Here is a 17,817-nt window from a genome sequence, read left to right on the forward strand (position 1 = left end):
CTACTTCCCTATCTAAAATGAAGAGTACACTACTTTGTAGCAGTTCTGGGGGACAGTGTCTTTAGTTTAAAATTGAGCCATGGAGTTTGTGGTCTTTGTGTTTACTTGTAAAGTTTCAGGGTTTTTCTTCCCAAAGGTAATTTTTTTAAATTAAAAGGAATGAATATACAAAAATACTGGCAATTCCCTGTATACTACTAGTCTGTAAACTGCACTGTTTTGATCATCTTTATGACATCCCAGGCTGGCGTCATGCATGCTGAGTGGTGACAAAATTGAAAGCAGATGGGCTGGGCAGATAGTGACGACACGATCCACTTTGGATTCCTAAGTTTGCCTGCTTTGAGGGTGCTGAGTTCAACCTCCAAGCTTTTCTTTGCTGCTGGGTTTACAGAGTTGGGAGTAGTGCGTGCTGTGGGATGTCCTTAAGTGGTACTCAGTAGGCAGTGGGACTGCATGTCACCAGGAAATGAGCAGATTGGTTACTGGGATGAGACCAGCTACCTGTGACCGACACAGAAAGCACAACGTAGAAGGCAGGTGCTTCCACAAGTGGGAAGTCGTGTCATTAAACCCCCGGAGCCCTGCTTTAGACTTGGTATGGTGGGGCTTGGTATTAGGGCAGTGATACTTGCATCTGGACATTTTTGGCAGTAGGCAGTAGGCATGTGGGGCTTTTGATGCTGCTTCTGTTGTGAATTTGGAGATAAATGTGGGTTTAGCATTTTGTCTTCATTGTGCATCATATTTTTTTCTTTGCATTGCGTGCACTGCCATAGATAGAATGGAAGGTTGAGCTTAATTAATGGTGACCAACACTTACCGTGTGCATTTAGGAATGCGTGCAATTTCCCACGTTCAGCCTGGGCGGGGAGCTAAAACTAAGTCACTTGTTTGGAATTCAGAATCCAGTAGTTTCTCTTACGAATTATTTAGAATGTGGCTAACTTTCAGGACACATTTTATTCAAGAAGTTGTCTAGTCCCTAATGTGAGTATAGTGTAGTCTAAGTTAAGTGTAGCAGTCGTAACATGTCTATTGGAAAAATGTGGGCCAGTTTGTGGGTTTGTAAAAAAAAAAAAAAAATGCCTCTCCCACAGTTCGGGCAGTGTGTCCGGGAGGAGGATACAGCCGCTTCCCAGCTGTGTCTGTTATTTTAAAAGTCAGCGATTTAACATAAACTACTAAATACGGCTCAGTCTTTGGTGATTCGGAATGCAGCACGATTTGCAGCTTTGTCATTACGATGTTTTGTTTTTGCATTGAATATTAGAAGCGTATAGGAGGTATAGGAGGTGGGGGATAAATTTCCAATGCATTTATTTCATAAGTTTCCTCTAAAAAATAATAGAACACAGAAAAAAAGTTCTAGACGTTTGAGTATTTAGTTTTAATTTCACGGTAATGTATTTGTGGTTTTGCAATTTCATTTATGCCAGCAAATGGAGGTATGAAGAGGAGGTACACACAATATGCAGGTGCAGAAAAGCATGTGTCTCGTGCTGCTAGGTGGCAGCTTGAATGAGTTGCTGTGCATTTGGGGGGGCTAAGAGTAGACTCAGTCCAATCTTAATCTTTGAGGAATTCAGTCACTTTTGAAGAACAAGCAGTGCAAGATTTTAGCTAAAGGAGGCGGGTGATTGAGATGCACAGGAGAGCCATGTTAGTGGCAGTCTGGGAGGGCTTCTCGGGTGAGGCGGGGCTCAGCTTGGCCTTAGATGAGCAGGTCCGGGAGGTAGCCTGGTGTACCGGGCAGAGAAGAGAGGCAGGGAGTTATAATGAGATGGGCTAAGTCGCAGCTTCACCGTCCCTAGCTGAGTCATCTATGCTAACTCACAGTATTTCTTTTGAGCTTTAGATTCTCCGTTTATAAAATGCATAGAATATATACCTGGTAGGATTGTTGGGAGCATTTTTTAAGTAAGTATGGATATACAGCTAGATCTAGTCCAAGTCTGATGTTTCGAGGGAGGAGGGAAGAATACCCCTTGTCCCTGGGGAAGACAGGTTTTATTGGAGTCAAAGTCCAGTTTCAATCTTGGCCAATACCAGGATAACAATGGCAAGCGCCCATTGGACACTTACTTTATCCTCAGCTCATGTCACGTGTTACCTCGTTTAACCGTCAACTCTGCGAGGTGCTTAGTAGTATGCCCATTTTATGGATGTCTTAGGCAAAGAAGGGCAATGTGCCCTTGACCCCTTGGAAGTGGAAGATCATAATGAGAGTCCAGGGCCGTGACTCCAGAGCCCCTCGTGCTTAGGCGCTGCCTAGTCCTGGAAGGCTTGCAGAATCGGGGTGTGGGTGGCACCGAGGGGGTGGAGGGCAGGGACAAAGCCATCCCAGGTATTAAGACTCTCAGCACCACGCCGACCTGCCCCACCCAAATGCTCCTCGCCATTCTCAGCACCAGCCAAGCTCTTGCTTTCTCACTCCACGTGCTTCATTCAGCCTCTGGCTTCCCCTGATCTTTCTGAATGGATTGCACGTGTTTTTCCAGCTAGACGTTTCGGATACATCTATTTTTTATAAATTTTTTTATTTTTTATTTTTTTTGAGACAGAGTCTCTCTCTGTTGCCCAGGCTGGAGTGAGTGCCTTGGCATCAGCCTAGCTCACAGCAACCTCCAACTCCTGGGTTCAAGCGATCCTCCTGCTTCAGCCTCCCCAGTAGCTGGGACTACAGGCATGCGCCACCATGCCCGGCTAATTTATTTTTTTTCTATATATATTAATTGGCCAATTAATTTCTATTTATAGTAGAGACAGGGTCTTGCTCTTGCTCAGGCTGGTTTCGAACTCCTGATCTCGAGCAATCCTCCCACCTCGGCCTCCCAGAGTGCTAGGGTTACAGGCGTGAGCCACTGTGCCCGGCCTATTTTTTAAATTAGATAATTTACAATTGGTGAAAATTCAAGTAGAACAAATGGTATATACACCAGACTGTGTCTGCCCCATTACCCTTGCTCCCAGCTCCTGTGGTTATACCCCTCTCCCTCACCCCCACAGGCAAGCGCTCTTAAGCAAGGATCGTGGAGCCGGATTCCCTGGGTTCGAATCCCAGCTCTGCCGTTTGCTGGCTGTGTGATCTGTAAGGTGGGAGCAGCCCTTCTGGGGCAGTTAGGGGAATTAGCATTAGAAAAGTGCCCGTCAGCTAGTAAGCCCTACACACAGAGGAGTCCAGACAACAGCATTTTACAGAAATGTCCTGTGTCTTTGCAGACAAAATGGTATATACCCTCGCAGGCACGATGTGGTCACCACTCCCTGCCTGCCACTCACTCTGCACCTGGTAGGTCTCTCTTGCTGTTCCCTGGTCTTCGGTTCCCAGCGTCAACAGTGAGCACTTGTACCGAGTTGAGCCAGTGATAGAATGATCACAAATACAAAGCAACCCCACACACACAGTTTATTCCAGAAAAGAAAGAAACTATCCAAGTGAAAGTAAAAGAAGGAAGCTACCCAAAGTGCAAATACATTCCAGAGAGAGAAACGGATCAGTCTGTACAGGCAGAGAAAAAAAAAAAAACGATGAGGACTCCCAGGTGGTTGCCTTTTATTGGTCTTGGGGGGGGGGCAGGGCCTACAGGAGGTGCAGGATGTCACCAAATGATTATCAAGTGTTCTGCATTTTCCTGCAGTCCCCGTCCCGATTGGTCCCCAGCCTCAGCCACCCTCCTGGCCTACGCGCTCCACCTGCAGATTTGCTCTCCACCTACCACACCCATGGAGATCCAGTTGGTCTTTTTTCCCTTCCCTATTTAATATATTTTTGTGACACTTCCCGGTCAGTACCTAGAAAGCCACTCCCGTCATTTTAATATCTGCAAAGTCTTTCCATGTATATAGATGAACCATCATTCATTTATTTAACCAGTCCCCCTTTTAAGTGACCTCCTGGTATTTTGTCTTGCCATTATTTGCTTGGTTCAAGCAAGCAGTTTGATGCTGAGGCTTCAAATCAGTCCCCTCCCTGGGGCAAGAAGCCATTAAACTAGTCTTTAAAGAATTAGTCTATTAAGTAGTGTGTGAAATAGGCATTTTTGTCCCTAGGGGTTATATGTTGGAGGGAGGATGGGCATTATCTGGTAGGTATAAACCACATGCTACATTCCAAGTCATCCAAGTTGGTAAGGCACCCTGCATTTTATGCAAAGTAAGAAAAGAAGCCACCCACGGGTACAGGGCCTGTGCCTTAGTGACATTCCTGCACAACTTGGCATGCACCAGCCACAAACATCTCTCCTGACTTGACATCTTTATTTCTTCTGAGGAATTTGGCAATTTCGCCATTGTTGGCCTGGGATGGGTGACACAGCTCCATGTATCTGTGAGCATTTTCCTTTCTTAGGCTCTGCAAAACCCCTACTTGTTGCTTAGCAAGAAAATACGGAATTTCAGTCATTTCCACAGTGATAAATGCATACAGGCTTCACCCATGTCAAAGTCACTCCTTGCTGCTCTGTTGCCTTGGCTTTTGGAAGGGCATGCTAACTTTTTGTCCCAGTGTGGAATTACAAGTGTAATCCTTCTAAAGCTGCGGTCCCCGACCCCTGGGCCATGGCCCGGTACCGGCCGGTGGCCTGTTAGGAACCGGGCCACGAGTCGCTGCCTGAACTCTGCCTCCCAGCCCCCGTCTATGGAAAAATTGTGACTCTGGTCCCTGGTGCCAAGAAGCCTGGGGCCCGCTGTTCCAAAGAGCTTGTCAGTGGCGATGAATTTCAGTATGTGTGGTGCATCAGCAAGGGACAAACCTGGCCTGGAGTGGCGACAGTGGGAATGCACGGCGAAGATCCACTTTGCACGGGCTGCTGCAGTGGCGACAGCCATGGGGACCGAGAGACGCGTCCGGATGTCGGAGATGATGCAACCAGCATCCCAGAGCCAAACGTCTCGGAAAGAGCCATCAATCAACCCTGGCAGTGATCTGCTCATCTGTTCACCCATACATATTTATGAAGGAACTGCTTATGAGCCTGGCCCTGGGGACAGAGCTGTTAATAAAGACAGACAAGTAAAAATATATGTAAGAGGGTGCTCAGGGCTGTGAACCTAAATAACAGGAGAGAGGGAAGGGGCGTGGAGGAGGGTAGTTGGATTGCAGACTGAGGGTCTCTGAAATGACATTTTATGCTGAGTGTGGTGGTGGCTGTCCCCGCAGAGGGGCTCAGTTCCCTCTATCATAGCGACTGCCAGTCTCCGAGAAGGCACTTGCATTTTGAATGGAGTCTCGCTAATTCTTTGATCTCTCTTTCTCATACTCACGCACTCTCTTTTTCTTTTTTGGGTAGGGACAGGGGCCCGCTCTGTCACCCAGGCTGGAGTGAAGTGGCGTCATCGGGGCTCACTGCAGCCTTGAACTCCCGGCCTCGAGTGCTCTTCCCAGCCCTTCCTCCCCAAATGCTGGCATTACAGGCGTGAGGCCAGCCTCGTGCACGTTCAATGAGTAACTAGATTTGGCTTCTTAATAATGTAAACCTAATTGTTTTCCATCACACCAAAGCAGATATTCAGACATATATTTTTAAAAATATGTAGAAATACACATATTTATGAGCATGTTGTCACATTCTCCACTTACCTTCAACCCTCGCCCCGCCCCACGTGTTCATATGAGCCTGGAAATTGCTCAATGTTTGTTAAATGGACAAGCGAAATCATTCTTTTTTTTTTTTTTTTTTTGAGACAGAGTCTCTCTCTGTTGTCCAGGCTAGAGTGAGTGCCGTGGCGTCAGCCTCGCTCACAGCAACCTCCAACTCCTGGCTCAAGCAATCCTCCTGCCCCAGCCTCCCGAGTAGCTGGGACTACAGGCACGTGCCACCATGCCCTGCTAATTTTTTCTATTTTTAGTTGTTTGGCTAATTTTTTTCTATTTATAGTAGAGATGGGGTCTCGCTCTTGCTCAGGCTGGTCTCAAACTCCTGAGGTCAAGCAATCCTCCCACCTCGGCCTCCCAGAGTGCTAGGATTACAGGTGTGAGCCACCGCGCCCGGCCTGTTTTTATAAGTTTATTTGAATTAAAAGCTATTGGAAGCTTTCCTGGCACCTCTGAGGAATTTCAAAAGGGATCCAATTCATAATCCTTAGCAGTGGACATTTCTTTTGAAATAGACACTAAAATGTGGCGTTTCTCAACTTGTACAGACCATACAGCCTGGGGACATGAAATAAATGGTCACTAGTTATAGCCTTTTTGGTATACATCATGCATCCGGTCATTTAGATTTAGTTTTCTTTTTTTTGAGACAGAGTCTCACTCTGTTGCACGGGCTAGAGTGCTGTGGCATCAGCCTCGCTCACAGCAACCTCAGACTCCTGGGCTCCAGCAATCCTCCTGCCTCAGCCTCCTGAGTAGCTGGGACTACAGGTATGTGCCACCATGCCCGGCTAATTTTTTCTATATATTTTTAGTTGGCCAATTAATTTCTTTCTATTTTTTAGTAGAGATGGGGGTCTCGCTCTTGCTCAGGCTGGTTTCGAACTCCTGACCTTGAGCGATCCTCCCGCTAGAGTGCTAGGATTACAGGCGCGAGCCACCACGCCTGGCCTAGATTTAGTTTTCTAATCCTCTCACTCCCAGAAGTAGGTACTGTTATTTATCTCCATTATTGAGATTAATAAAGATGGTGGCTCAGAGAGGTAGATTAATCTCTCCAATGACACACAGCTCGTTAATTGCAAAACAGGATTCTCTGATGTCAAAGTCTCCATTTCCCCCTTTGCCTCAAGCCTATGTAAGGGTAACTTTTAATGTTTATGTGCATACTTAAAGCCTTTTCCTATTCTCCTCTCCCTACTTCTTCCAAATCCATCAAACTATCCCATTTACAGAATCCCCGAGGGCTAACAGTTCCCTTTCAGGTCGTTGCTATCTAAGAAATTGATGGAGATCAATGCCTCTCTTCGTTATAAGAGAGCCTAAGTATTCTTCACCCCTTTCTATGACATTATCAGTCTTGTTTGGAGGTTTTATTATAGAAAAAATTTTTCTCAAGGCTGCAATTGCAGGAGTTTCAGATTTCTTCGCTTTGTGCTCATAGCTGTTGATCCATACACTTTTTTAAAAAAAATTTTAAGATTATTTCCTCCTTGTTACTAGATCCATGATCTATATACACTTTTATTCGACTCTGATAAAATAACCTAGAACAAACCATATCTGAGAAAATGCCCTTTTGTGAGGCTCTTACTAACTGGAAGAAGGTTCTTACAGCTTATTATTATTATTCATTACTAATGTAGTAGCAGTCTTTTATTTTCCCAGCCTGCTCCCAAATTTTGTGTAACCGCTGAGAGGTAGATTTTTGGAACAGGGAAAGAAATCACTGATAAAAATGGAAGTTTTTGCACCTTCTGCTGTGTCTCTGGGCCTTTGGAGCCGAAACACGGCCTCGGGGCGCCCTCTCGTGGCCATCTGCTTAGTTGCAGGACAATGGTGGAGCTTTTCTTTAAAAGGAAAAAAAAAAGAGAGAGAGAGGGAAGGCAAAAAGGGACCTGCATATGTTTTTAGTCAGCGACACGTTTTGAGCTGTGACAGCCCTGTCAAAACAATATAACTCAACAAACTTCAAAGTAACCACAACAGAAGACATGTAGACGCGTCTCGCAGTGCTGCCACAGGGCTTTGGGACAATATGCAAGATGCATTTTGAAGGACAGACAGCAGGACCAAGTGACAGGCAGCAGGACGTGGGAGGGAGGCAGGTAAGTCGCGCTCAGGTGTGTGTGGGTGACAGCAGGCACCCAGGAGAGAACCAGCAGGGGTGCAGTGTCCAAGCAGAGGCAGGACAGGATTTCAATCCCGTGGGGCTGGCAGCTGGGACCGTCGCTTGTGTGCGGAGAACGCAAGTTCTGCGACACTCAGACAGGACAGCGGCCCCTGTCTTCACGGAGCTTCCCTTCTGGAGAGGGGAAGCAGAACTAAACACACAAAGAACCGAATAAACACGGTACTTTCAGAAAGCAAAAAGTACTGTGGATAAAAAAAAACCAAAAGAGAGAAATTTGGGGCAGTGGGACAGGCAGAGAAAAAGTCTCAATGAATGCAGTGCTTAAATTCCGGATACGGTTTTAAACAATTTTATTATTTTTTAAATTTAATTTGTAAAAAAATGGATGTAGAGTCTTGCCATGTTGCCCAGGTTGGTCTCGAACTCCTGGGCTCAAGCAATCCTCCCACCTCAGCCTCCAGAGTAGCTGGGGTGACAGGTGCATGCCACCGTGTCCAGCTATTTTTAGTTTTTATGGATACGTGATGTTTTTACATATTTATGGGGTGCTCGTGATATTTTGACACATGCATACAATGTGCAATGATCAAAGCTGAGCAGTGGGATGTATTCATCACCTTGAACATTTATCATTTGTGTCGGGAACTTTCCAAACCTTCTAGCTATTTTGAACTATATGATATAATACATTATTGTTAATGACCTTATTGTGCTACCGAACCCTAGATCTTACTCCTTCTAACTGTATTTTTGCATCCATTACCAACTTTTCATCCTCCACTCCCTTTTTTTCTCAGCCTCTAATCACCATGACTCTACTCACTACTTCCACGAGATCCACTTTTTAAGCTCCCACATATGAATGGGAACATGTGATATTTGTCTTTCCGTGCCTGGCTTGTTGCACTTAATATAACATCCCCCCAGTTCCATCCAGATTGCTGCAAATGACAGGATTGCATTATTTTTCATGGCTGAATAATATTCCGGTGTGTCAAATTCTGGATACATTTTGCAGGTGGACACCTACCATGATTTGTCAACAGATTGGATAAGGACTGTGAGAGAAAAATGAGGCAAAATGACTGCAAGATTTTTTGTTTTGTTTTTTTTTTTGAGACAGAGTCTCACTCTGTCTAATGGGCTAGAGTGAGTGCCGTGGCGTCAGCCTAGCTCACAGCAACCTCAAACTCCTGGGCTCAAGCGATCCTCCTGCCTCAGCCTCCCAAGTAGCTGGGACTACAGGCATGTGCCAGTGTGCCTGGCTCATTTTTTTCTCTATATATTAGTTGGCCAATTAATTTCTTTCTAGTTATAGTAGAGACGGGGTCTCGCTCTTGCTCAGGCTGGTTTGGAACTCCTGACCTCGAGCAATCCTCCCGCCTCGGCCTCCCAGAGTGCTAGGATGACAGGCGTGAGCCACCGCGCCCGGCCTTTTCCAACCTTTTTCTTCCTGGTAACCCCATAATATGCTGAAATTAAAAAAAAGACAGAGAAAAAAAGAGTGGATGAGAGAGAAACGATGGCATGGGCTTCTGTGTTTGCATGTGAGTTCTAGGACTGCATGCACCACTTGACTTGATGCTTTTGAACGGGACGCTCAGTACCCAGGTGACAGCGCTAGCTACGGGCACACCTGTAGCTGTGCTGTGGGACATGACCTGCTAAGGCGCAGAGAGAGTCTCTTAGAAGCCCTTTGTTTCCCAGCCCCAGGGCTATTTCGGAATTTCTATTAGCAAGGAAACAGGACGCTCATTTTCTCGCTCCAAGTGAAATCCTGTTCCCTTCTGGGACGTTCCCACTGCCTGCGACACCCTCCCCAGCCTCCCCTGCCGGTCGCCGCGCCTGTCCCTCCTGCTTCCTCCCACGACCTGTCCTCCTGCTCCTCCTGTCCTCCTGCTCCCGTCAGCCTTTGCAAAAGGCTTCTAGAAAAGTGGGAGTTCAACCCGACCAACTCGGCCACGGTCGCTGTGGGGGGCAGGGCTGGCACTGGGCACGGGCACGCGTGGTAAGAAGGGTTCTGAGGCTGTGTCGTTCCGCAGAGCAGGGGGCAGGGACGATTGTCGGTGTGCGCCTGGTCACCTGGCTCCCTCCGGCCCTTGTACTTTTTGGTTTCATTTTCCCTTTTGTAAAACAAAAAAGTCAATAAAGGCCATCTTATTATTATTATTATTATTTTTTTCTGTTCTTTTAGCCATCGTGGTCAAAAAGGGGCACACACATGCACAATTGTCCTTTAGCGCCTGTTATATATTGAGTTTTCCTTCCCGCTAGTCTAGAAGGTTCTCGGGGGCGAGCCGGCTGCACCTGCTCCTAGCTGCCCTGTGCACTTTTGCACGGATGACAGGCGCTGGCCCCGGTGGCCCTGGAACCTGGCCCCTCCCAACTCTGAAGTGCCACCCTGCACCCCCTCGGGACCAGGGGACCTCCCTGCAAAACAAAACTGTCCACAGAGGCAAATCCTTCCTGCCCAGATGAGGGGCTGGAGCGAGCCAGGGCCAGCTGAGGACAATGGCCAATTAAGGAGCTTTGCGGGAAACACCTCGCGGTTGCAGGACAGGGCCCTGCGGGGGCTGCGCCTGGCGTGGGGACAACAGGGAAGCCGAGGGCGCTTCCTGCCTGGCTTGGCAGGAGGGCTGCGACTGCCCCAGGGTTAGGTCCCCACTGCCACCCTTTCCAAACGACCTGCTCTCCCCAAAGGCCCTGCCGTGCAGCTGCCAGCAGACGGGCCTCTTGGTGGCTCCTCTCCAAGGACACTCGTGGGAAGGAAAAGCACCTTCTCTCGGGAGCCATGTCCCCGATCCCTGCCTGTCTCCAAAGCACCCACTGGGTGCCAGCCCTGCGTGGGGGGAGGTGTGCGTGGCAGGTGCCATTTGCTCCCAGGAGGGGCCGACAAGCACAGGCTGCCGGGCCGTTTAGCCGCTGTGCAAACTCGGCCAACTCCCTTACTCCTCCGAGCCTTGGTTTTCCCATCTGTAAGATGGGTAGAGCAATGGGACCTGCTGTTGAGAAGATCAAACGCCACGAGGCGTGAACAGCACCTGGCGGAGCACCTGCTGCACAATAGCTCTCAGTATCTATTATTGCCATTAGGTGATCGGTTCAATAGGATTCACAAGGTGCCTGGCCTTGATCCGATGCTTAAATACGCCCAGTCTTTACAAAGGCCTCACGCCGGAGGCAGCTGAATCAGGTGTTTTCTCAAGGTCTCTGTTTTCCAATCTGTGAAATGGGCTTGACCATAATGTCGCCCGTTTGGGGATTAAAATAAGCAACGTGGGTTACTGCACCGGCCCATCCTGTACCAAGGTGTGGTGGACTTGATGACCTTCAGCCTGGGAGTTTGTCATTGCTCCCTAATTTCGAACAGCTCAGCCCGATCAACCGGCGACCTCACGGGACGTGATGTTGAAGTAGAGAAAAGGTACGTCAAGGAAATCGCCGGCCGGGGTCGGGGGCCCAGGCTGGCACCGACGTGCTGGGCTGCTACGAGGGGTCACACGTGTCCCTGGTCGTGGCTGCCAGCTGTGTGGGGGGCATCGGGGGCAGTAGCAGCTTTTATCACTGGGGAACCTTTGATGTATGTGCCAGGCCCCAGCCCCGGGATTCTGAGGCTCTGGCTGGAAGTCCTGGGAATTTTTTCTTTTCTTTTCCTGTTTAGAGACAGAGTCTCGCTCTGTCACCCAGGCTGGAGTGCGGCGGTGAGATCATAGCTCGCGGCAGCCTCCAACTCCTGGCCTCAAGCGGTCCTCCTGCCTCGGCCTCCCAAAGTGCTGGGACTACAGGCACGCGCCACCTCGCCCTGCTGGTCATCCGTACTTTAAATAAGGGTTCCAGTGATTCTGGTGCCCACGACAGTCCAGAAGCAGGGGACCAGGTCCCCGTCTCTAGGGTCCTGCTCACCTTTCCTATCCAGCAGGTCAGGGCAGTCTTGCTAAGGCGCTGGACTCGGACTCCAGTGCTCGGCAGGTTCATTTCTGCCCTGCAGGTGCAGGGGAGGAAAACGAGAAAGGCAGGCCCACCTGGGCCTGCTGGGACCCGAGTCCCCTGACCTGAGGGCTGTCCCAGGCTGAAAGTCCGAGTGGCAGGTGCAGCCCAAAGCTGGAGCGGGCAGGAAGCTCTCGAGTGGGCAGGTGACAGGAGAGAGCTTCGCACCCTGCCGAGACTGTCCCTGCTATGTGGAGGAACCGAAGCTTCCGGAAAGCTGACTGAGTCCCGTTTGCCAGCTCACTTTCTTTCTAGTGACTTCACGAAACAAAAACAAAATCCAGCCTCCTGTTTGAGATGTGCCTTTTAAGAGTTTCACCTGATTAAGCTCCAAAACACACTGGCGGCGGCTGCGTGAGTGATGGGCGTTGCCTTCTGAGCAAGGCCATTGCCGTTTTGCATTTAGCCACTAAGTTATTTAGGCCGAGAAGCCCCAACTTCTTTTGCCTGTGCCGCTGTTGTTATTTAAGCCTTTTGGAGCCTCAGTTTCCCCATGTCAAGGAAAAAGTACTTCCCCATGGGGGTTAGGGGAGGACACACCTGAGTGTGTGGGGGCTGTCCCGACTCAGCGGGCACTTGCTGTTGGGGTCGCCGTGGCTGGGGACATCTCCCCTCAGGCGCCTTAGCGGGTTTTGCAGGACTTGGGGAAGGGCAGAGGCAGGGTGGGCGAGGCGAGCTGGTGGAGGGCCCCTTTCCCCTCCACCCTTCTCTGATGCATGGGGCAGCCGCCCTGGGAAAGATTTTATTGGAGAAGTCCCCCGCAGAGAGTTCCAGGGAGTTCCAGAGATTTCCAGGGAGTTCCAGAGAGTTCCAGAGATTTCCAGAGAGTTCCAGAGATTTCCAGAGAGTTCCAGAGATTTCCAGGGAGTTCCAGAGAGTTCCAGAGATTTCCAGGGAGTTCCAGAGAGTTCCAGAGATTTCCAGGGAGTTCCAGAGATTTCCAGAGAGTTCCAGAGATTTCCAGGGAGTTCCAGAGATTTCCAGAGAGTTCCAGAGATTTCCAGGGAGTTCCAGAGAGTTCCAGAGATTTCCAGAGATTTCCAGAGGAAACTGGCGGGTAATAGTTCTGGTGGCCAGCAATCATCTTTTCGAGTCTTTCCGTATTTAACGATGGGGGGTTTGATGTTTTTCTGAAACATCTGAAGCAGCTTTTTATAGCACAGCCACTCAGGTTTCTACGCCATCCCATGCAAATCCACACCTCCTTGTTTGTTCCCTTACACGTTAGTGTTAGTCTCCATCCTACAGAGCTGTAAATATGTGCAGGGGCATCTAGCAGTTCTCACACCTGGCTGTGATTTAGACTTACCTGGAGGAATTTGTTTTTAAAAATGCAGAGTCCTGGGCCCCACCCTGCGCTTCAGGTGGCGGCCCGCTCAGGAGTCCGCGTGCCAACACAGCGGTTGGGTCTGATTCCGATGGGCCACCCGGTCCAGGAGTGGTTGGCCCAGTCTCACTTTTCTTTGTGTAATTTCTTCCTTTGCTTTCAATGGAGTGATTTTCCCTGAGACCACACAACAGAATCACCTGGGAACCTTCTAGAAATGCAAATTCTCAGCCCCCTCCTCCCCCCACAGCCCTACCGAACCAGACACTCCGGGCCGGGGCCCAGAAACCCACGTTTCAACAAGCCCTGCACGTGGTGACAGACTGAATATTAGGTTTCGTTCTTCCATTCAGCTGGATTCTGATTCGTGGCGGGGCTCTAAACCCTTTATTTCCCCCGCTTGTTAGGAAGCGATTACTAAATGGCTCGGCCCATTCCCAACTTTTGAAAGCACTTATTGAGCACCCATTGTATGCATGCCAGGCCGGCCTAGCTCTAGGGGCTACAAAGGACTCTATCTTCTCTTGAACCAGACTCTTGGCACCTAGGTGTGGAAAGAAAATGCCAGCCCCCCCCCCCATGTCCCTTCTGGGCCCCTTGAAGCAGGGAGTGTTGACTTCTTGGGGTGGTGGGTCCTTTTCTTGTTGGTACAGATGTACCCAAACCCAGCCGCCCACTTACAGGGTGTCCAGCACAGAACGCCACAGCTTCTCGTCTTTCTCCCTCCACCACGTACCCGGCCATCCCTCCGGGCTGCGCTCAAGGCTGATGGCCACCTCTTACCCCACTCTGTCGCCTGGAATATCGTGATTCAGCCAACTTTCCCCCCATCGACAGACTTCAGCCTCGTGTCTAGGTTTTGGCCATTCACGAGAATCGGGGTGTAATTTTTGTTTTTTGTTATTTAGTTTTTATTTCATAATCGTAAACTTAACTCTGCAATCCAGCTACCTGTGAAGGGGTAAGGAAAATATGGGGACCCAAAGAACTGCAGCGAGAGCACAAAGATCTTAGGCTATTGCGAGCAAATGGGGTAGAGGGGTGCTCTCCCGAGCTACAGAAGGAATGGTATGATGGTTGAGATAAAACATTTAAGTCGAATTTATTAGACTTGTCCACGGTCAGCAATGGCGATGCTCTTGGTGGTCTTGCCAGTCCTGGACCCAAAGCGCTCCATGGCGTCCACAATATCCATGCCCTCTTTCACCTTGCCTAAGACCACGTGCTTGCCATCCAACCACTCAGTCTTGGCCGTGCAGACGAAAAACTGGGAACCATTCGTGTTGGGTCCAGCATTTGCCTTGGGCAAGATGCCAGCACCTGTGTGATTCAGAATGAAGTTGTCACCCCCAAATTTCTCCCCGTAGATAGACTTGCCAGCAGTACCATTATGGCGTGTGAAGTCACCACCCTGGCACATCAACCCTGGAATCATTCTGTGAAAGCAGGAACCCCTAGAGCCAAATCCTCTCTCTGCAGTGCTCAGAGCACGAAAGTTTTCTGCTGTCTTTGGAACTTTGTCTAAAAATAGCTCAAAGGAGATGCGGCCCAAGGGCTCGCAGGGTAGCAGGGGACTCCGGGAAGCAGCAGCCTCTGCAAAGCCTCGGGGTGTAATTTTGACAGGTTGGGGTTGAGCGAAGTTGGGGGGAGCCCAGCTATTGTTCAGAAGAGGGCAAGAAGGAAAGTTGGAGACTTTTCAAAGTTAGTAACAGAAAATCCTCTTTTATCAAGAAAGCAGGGAAGGCCGGGCGCGGTGGCTCACGCCTGTAATCCCAGCACTCTGGGAGGCCAAGGCGGGAGGATCACTCGAGATCAGGAGTTCAAAACCAGCCTGAGCAAGAGCGAGACCCCGTCTCTACTATAAATACAAAGAGATTAATTGGCCAACTAATATATATATAGAAAAAATTAGCCGGGCATGGTGGTGCATGCCTGTAGTCCCAGCTACTCAGGAGGCTGAGGCAGGAGGATCGCTTGAGCTCAGGAGATTGAGGTTGCTGTGAGCTAGGCTGACGCCACGGCACTCACTCTAGCCTGGGCAACAAAGCGAGACTCTGTCTCAAAAAAAAAAAATAATAATAATTAAAAAAAAAAAGAAAGCAGGGAAGACACCGGTTGCTAGTAGGAACCCTACAACTAGAAAAAAAAAATTGTTGAAACGAGTGAACTCAATGGGTCTCCCCAGCGATCTGATCTTGGGCAGTGCACCCCCCAATATTCAAATGATCTGGGGCCTGTCTTGGGGGCCCCCAGGGGGGAACAGCCCATTGCTGCCACCTGTCTCTGGCTTTCTGCCCCCCAGCCCGGACTCCCCTTCCTGCCCAGCCCCTGGGCGTCCGGGGAATCACCTGGGCTCCCATTCATTGGCGCCAGAGCCATCAAAGGGGTTGTGTAAGAGGCCTGGCTGCCCAGGGAAGGCTCTGCAAGCTTCAGATCCGGCCTTTTCGCAACAGGAAGCCCTTTCTTGCTCAGCACCTCCCCGTCCCCTGCAGGCACGGGTCTACTTTGAAATCCGCAGCAGAGGATGCGAGGTGTGGTCTCTCTTTTTTTCTTTTTTTTTTTTTTGGCAAACGCCTGCATTCCCATTATTCTGAGAGTCTGAACCCATTCCCCTCCCCGCTGCCATGCAGAACTTAATCAAAGCCACCTGCGAGCGCGGACGAATGAAAGGTCGCTTGTGTGTCCTCGGTCCCCCACCGCCGCGGGGAGCAGCCCCCAGCATCCCGGGGAAAGTTGGGGTGCGGATACCGGCGTTGCAGTTCCCGCAACGGCCGCCAGAGGGCGCGCGCGCCTTGGGAACCGCCGCGTGCACCTGCGGGAGCCAGGTGCAGCAGGTGTCGCCCCCCTGCGTGACCGGCTCGCTGAGATCCACCCAGAGGTTTCTTCCTGGGGATCTGAGAATTTAAGGAGCGAGACGCCCCACGATGCAGGCATTAGGTTCTGTGGACAATACGGCTGGCCGGCTCACACGCGTGTGGCCCTGGTCTGCCGTAGGTGACATTTAAGGGCCCACGTGGACAGGGGACTCAGGCTCGTGTCCCGCCTTCGTGACGAAGTCAGAGCCTGCCTCGCAGGCCCTGTTCATTATTAAAGACGGATCTCTGGGCAGGGTGGCGAAGAGGTGACAATTAATATTTTGGTCCCCAGAACCTGTCGGATCATTACCATCAACTGTCCACAGCGGCCACAAAGAGACCTGTGTCCTGCAGAGTCACGGCCATGGGACCCCGGGGAAGAGCTGAGGGGGCAGCGGTCCCTGACGTAGCTGAGTCTCCTCTGGGAAGACCCTATTCCCTGCGACCTGGCACAGGACGCCGGCCGCAGCTGGGACTGGACTCAGGGTGTCACCGGCGTCACCTCACTTCATCTCTCTGATGGTCAACACAGCCGTCACCCCCATTTTTAAAAATAAGGAACTAGCTTAGAGTCGTTAAACAGTTACCCAAGGAGGCATGATGGCAGAGCCGGGATTCGAACCCAGGTCTGCAGGACCCCATTCCTTCATTCCTTCCTCCGTCAGACATCCCTTGTTTGTGCGGTGGGTTCCACAGTGCATGCTAGGGGACAGGGATCCAAGAAGGGGGACAAGGTCCCTGCGCTCAGAGAGCCTGGGCTCTGGGGGTGGGGACAGCAGACTGCCAGCGAGAAGGACAGACACCAGGACGCTTTGATGCGTGTTGTACAGGCAAGAAAGAGGGAGATTCGACAGTCTGGGGTGGCAGGCGGGGGACAGACGTCCTAAAGCGGGATGTTTGGGGAAGGTGTCGTGCAGAGGTAGGGGCACAGCCGAGTGAGACCTGAGGGTGACAAGTCCCCGCGAGCCAGGCGGCAGGTGCCAAGGCCCTGAGCCGGGGACACCTGGCTGAGGCGGGGTAAGACAAAGGGGGCCAGGGCAGCCGGGGCCCTGTGAGCAGGTCGCACGAGATGCAGGCTGGGCCTCGAAGGCCACTCCACCACGGGCTCCCCCGAAGAAAGTCCCCAAGACAGGGCCGGGCATGCGCGCTGCCATCAGATGCACGAGGAGCCCGTGGCTGGATTCCAGCTCATCTCACTTTTAAAAATTTTTTTTGAACATTTAATTCATCCTTGCTGGGCTCTGTCACTCCCCAGGGAAGACCCAGCTGCCAGTTCCCTCTTTATTCCCGTCTCTCTCCGGGTCCCTCCATCTGCTTCGGACCAGAGTGGGAGCTGCTGTCGCCGGTCCTGCCAGAGGCAGCCGTGCGTCTTGCTCAGCCTCGCTGGCGCTCAGACGCCGGGCCCCACCCCGGCCAAAGGCCAGCCAGGCCTTTGGGACAGCCACGTCGTTGGGGACAAGGGAATTCAGCCACGTCCGGGGCGGGAGGAAAAACGTGGGTGACATGAGCGGGTGTGAGGATGGGGACCAGTGGCAGGCAGGCTGCATTCTGGTCCCTGCGTATAACAGAACGACAAGCAGCCGCCAGAGTCACGACAGAGAGCCACATTCGTGGACCTGAAACAATGCACAGCGCAGGTGGCCAAGAGGAGGGAACATTCTGGAAAGAAGGCTGCCGGGCGTGGTTCCGCGTTTGCAAGGGCGACGGCAGCTCCATGCTGGTGGGTACGTGTGGAAGGCCAGTTGTGAGAGAGACACAGCGACATATGAACAGTTATCAGGTCTGTGTGGCAGGATTGGGGCGGCCTTAAGGGATTTTTATTCTCTTGCTTATAACCCTTCCGTGGTACCCACCGTTCTAAGGATGAAGCTTTGCAGACCGCACAAGACATGCTCACAAGGCCTTGGGTTCGATGACC

General features: G+C 50.7%; 1 pseudogene; it reads right to left on the bottom strand.

The window, feature by feature from the left end:
* Positions 1–14,149: 14,149 nt before the first annotated feature.
* LOC105883833 (peptidyl-prolyl cis-trans isomerase A pseudogene) lies at positions 14,150–14,464 on the bottom strand (annotated as a pseudogene).
* Between the last annotated feature and the right edge of the window lie 3,353 nt (positions 14,465–17,817).

Source organism: Microcebus murinus, chromosome 28, assembly GCF_040939455.1.
Source record: "Microcebus murinus isolate Inina chromosome 28, M.murinus_Inina_mat1.0, whole genome shotgun sequence".
Classification (NCBI taxonomy): Eukaryota; Metazoa; Chordata; class Mammalia; order Primates; family Cheirogaleidae; genus Microcebus; species Microcebus murinus.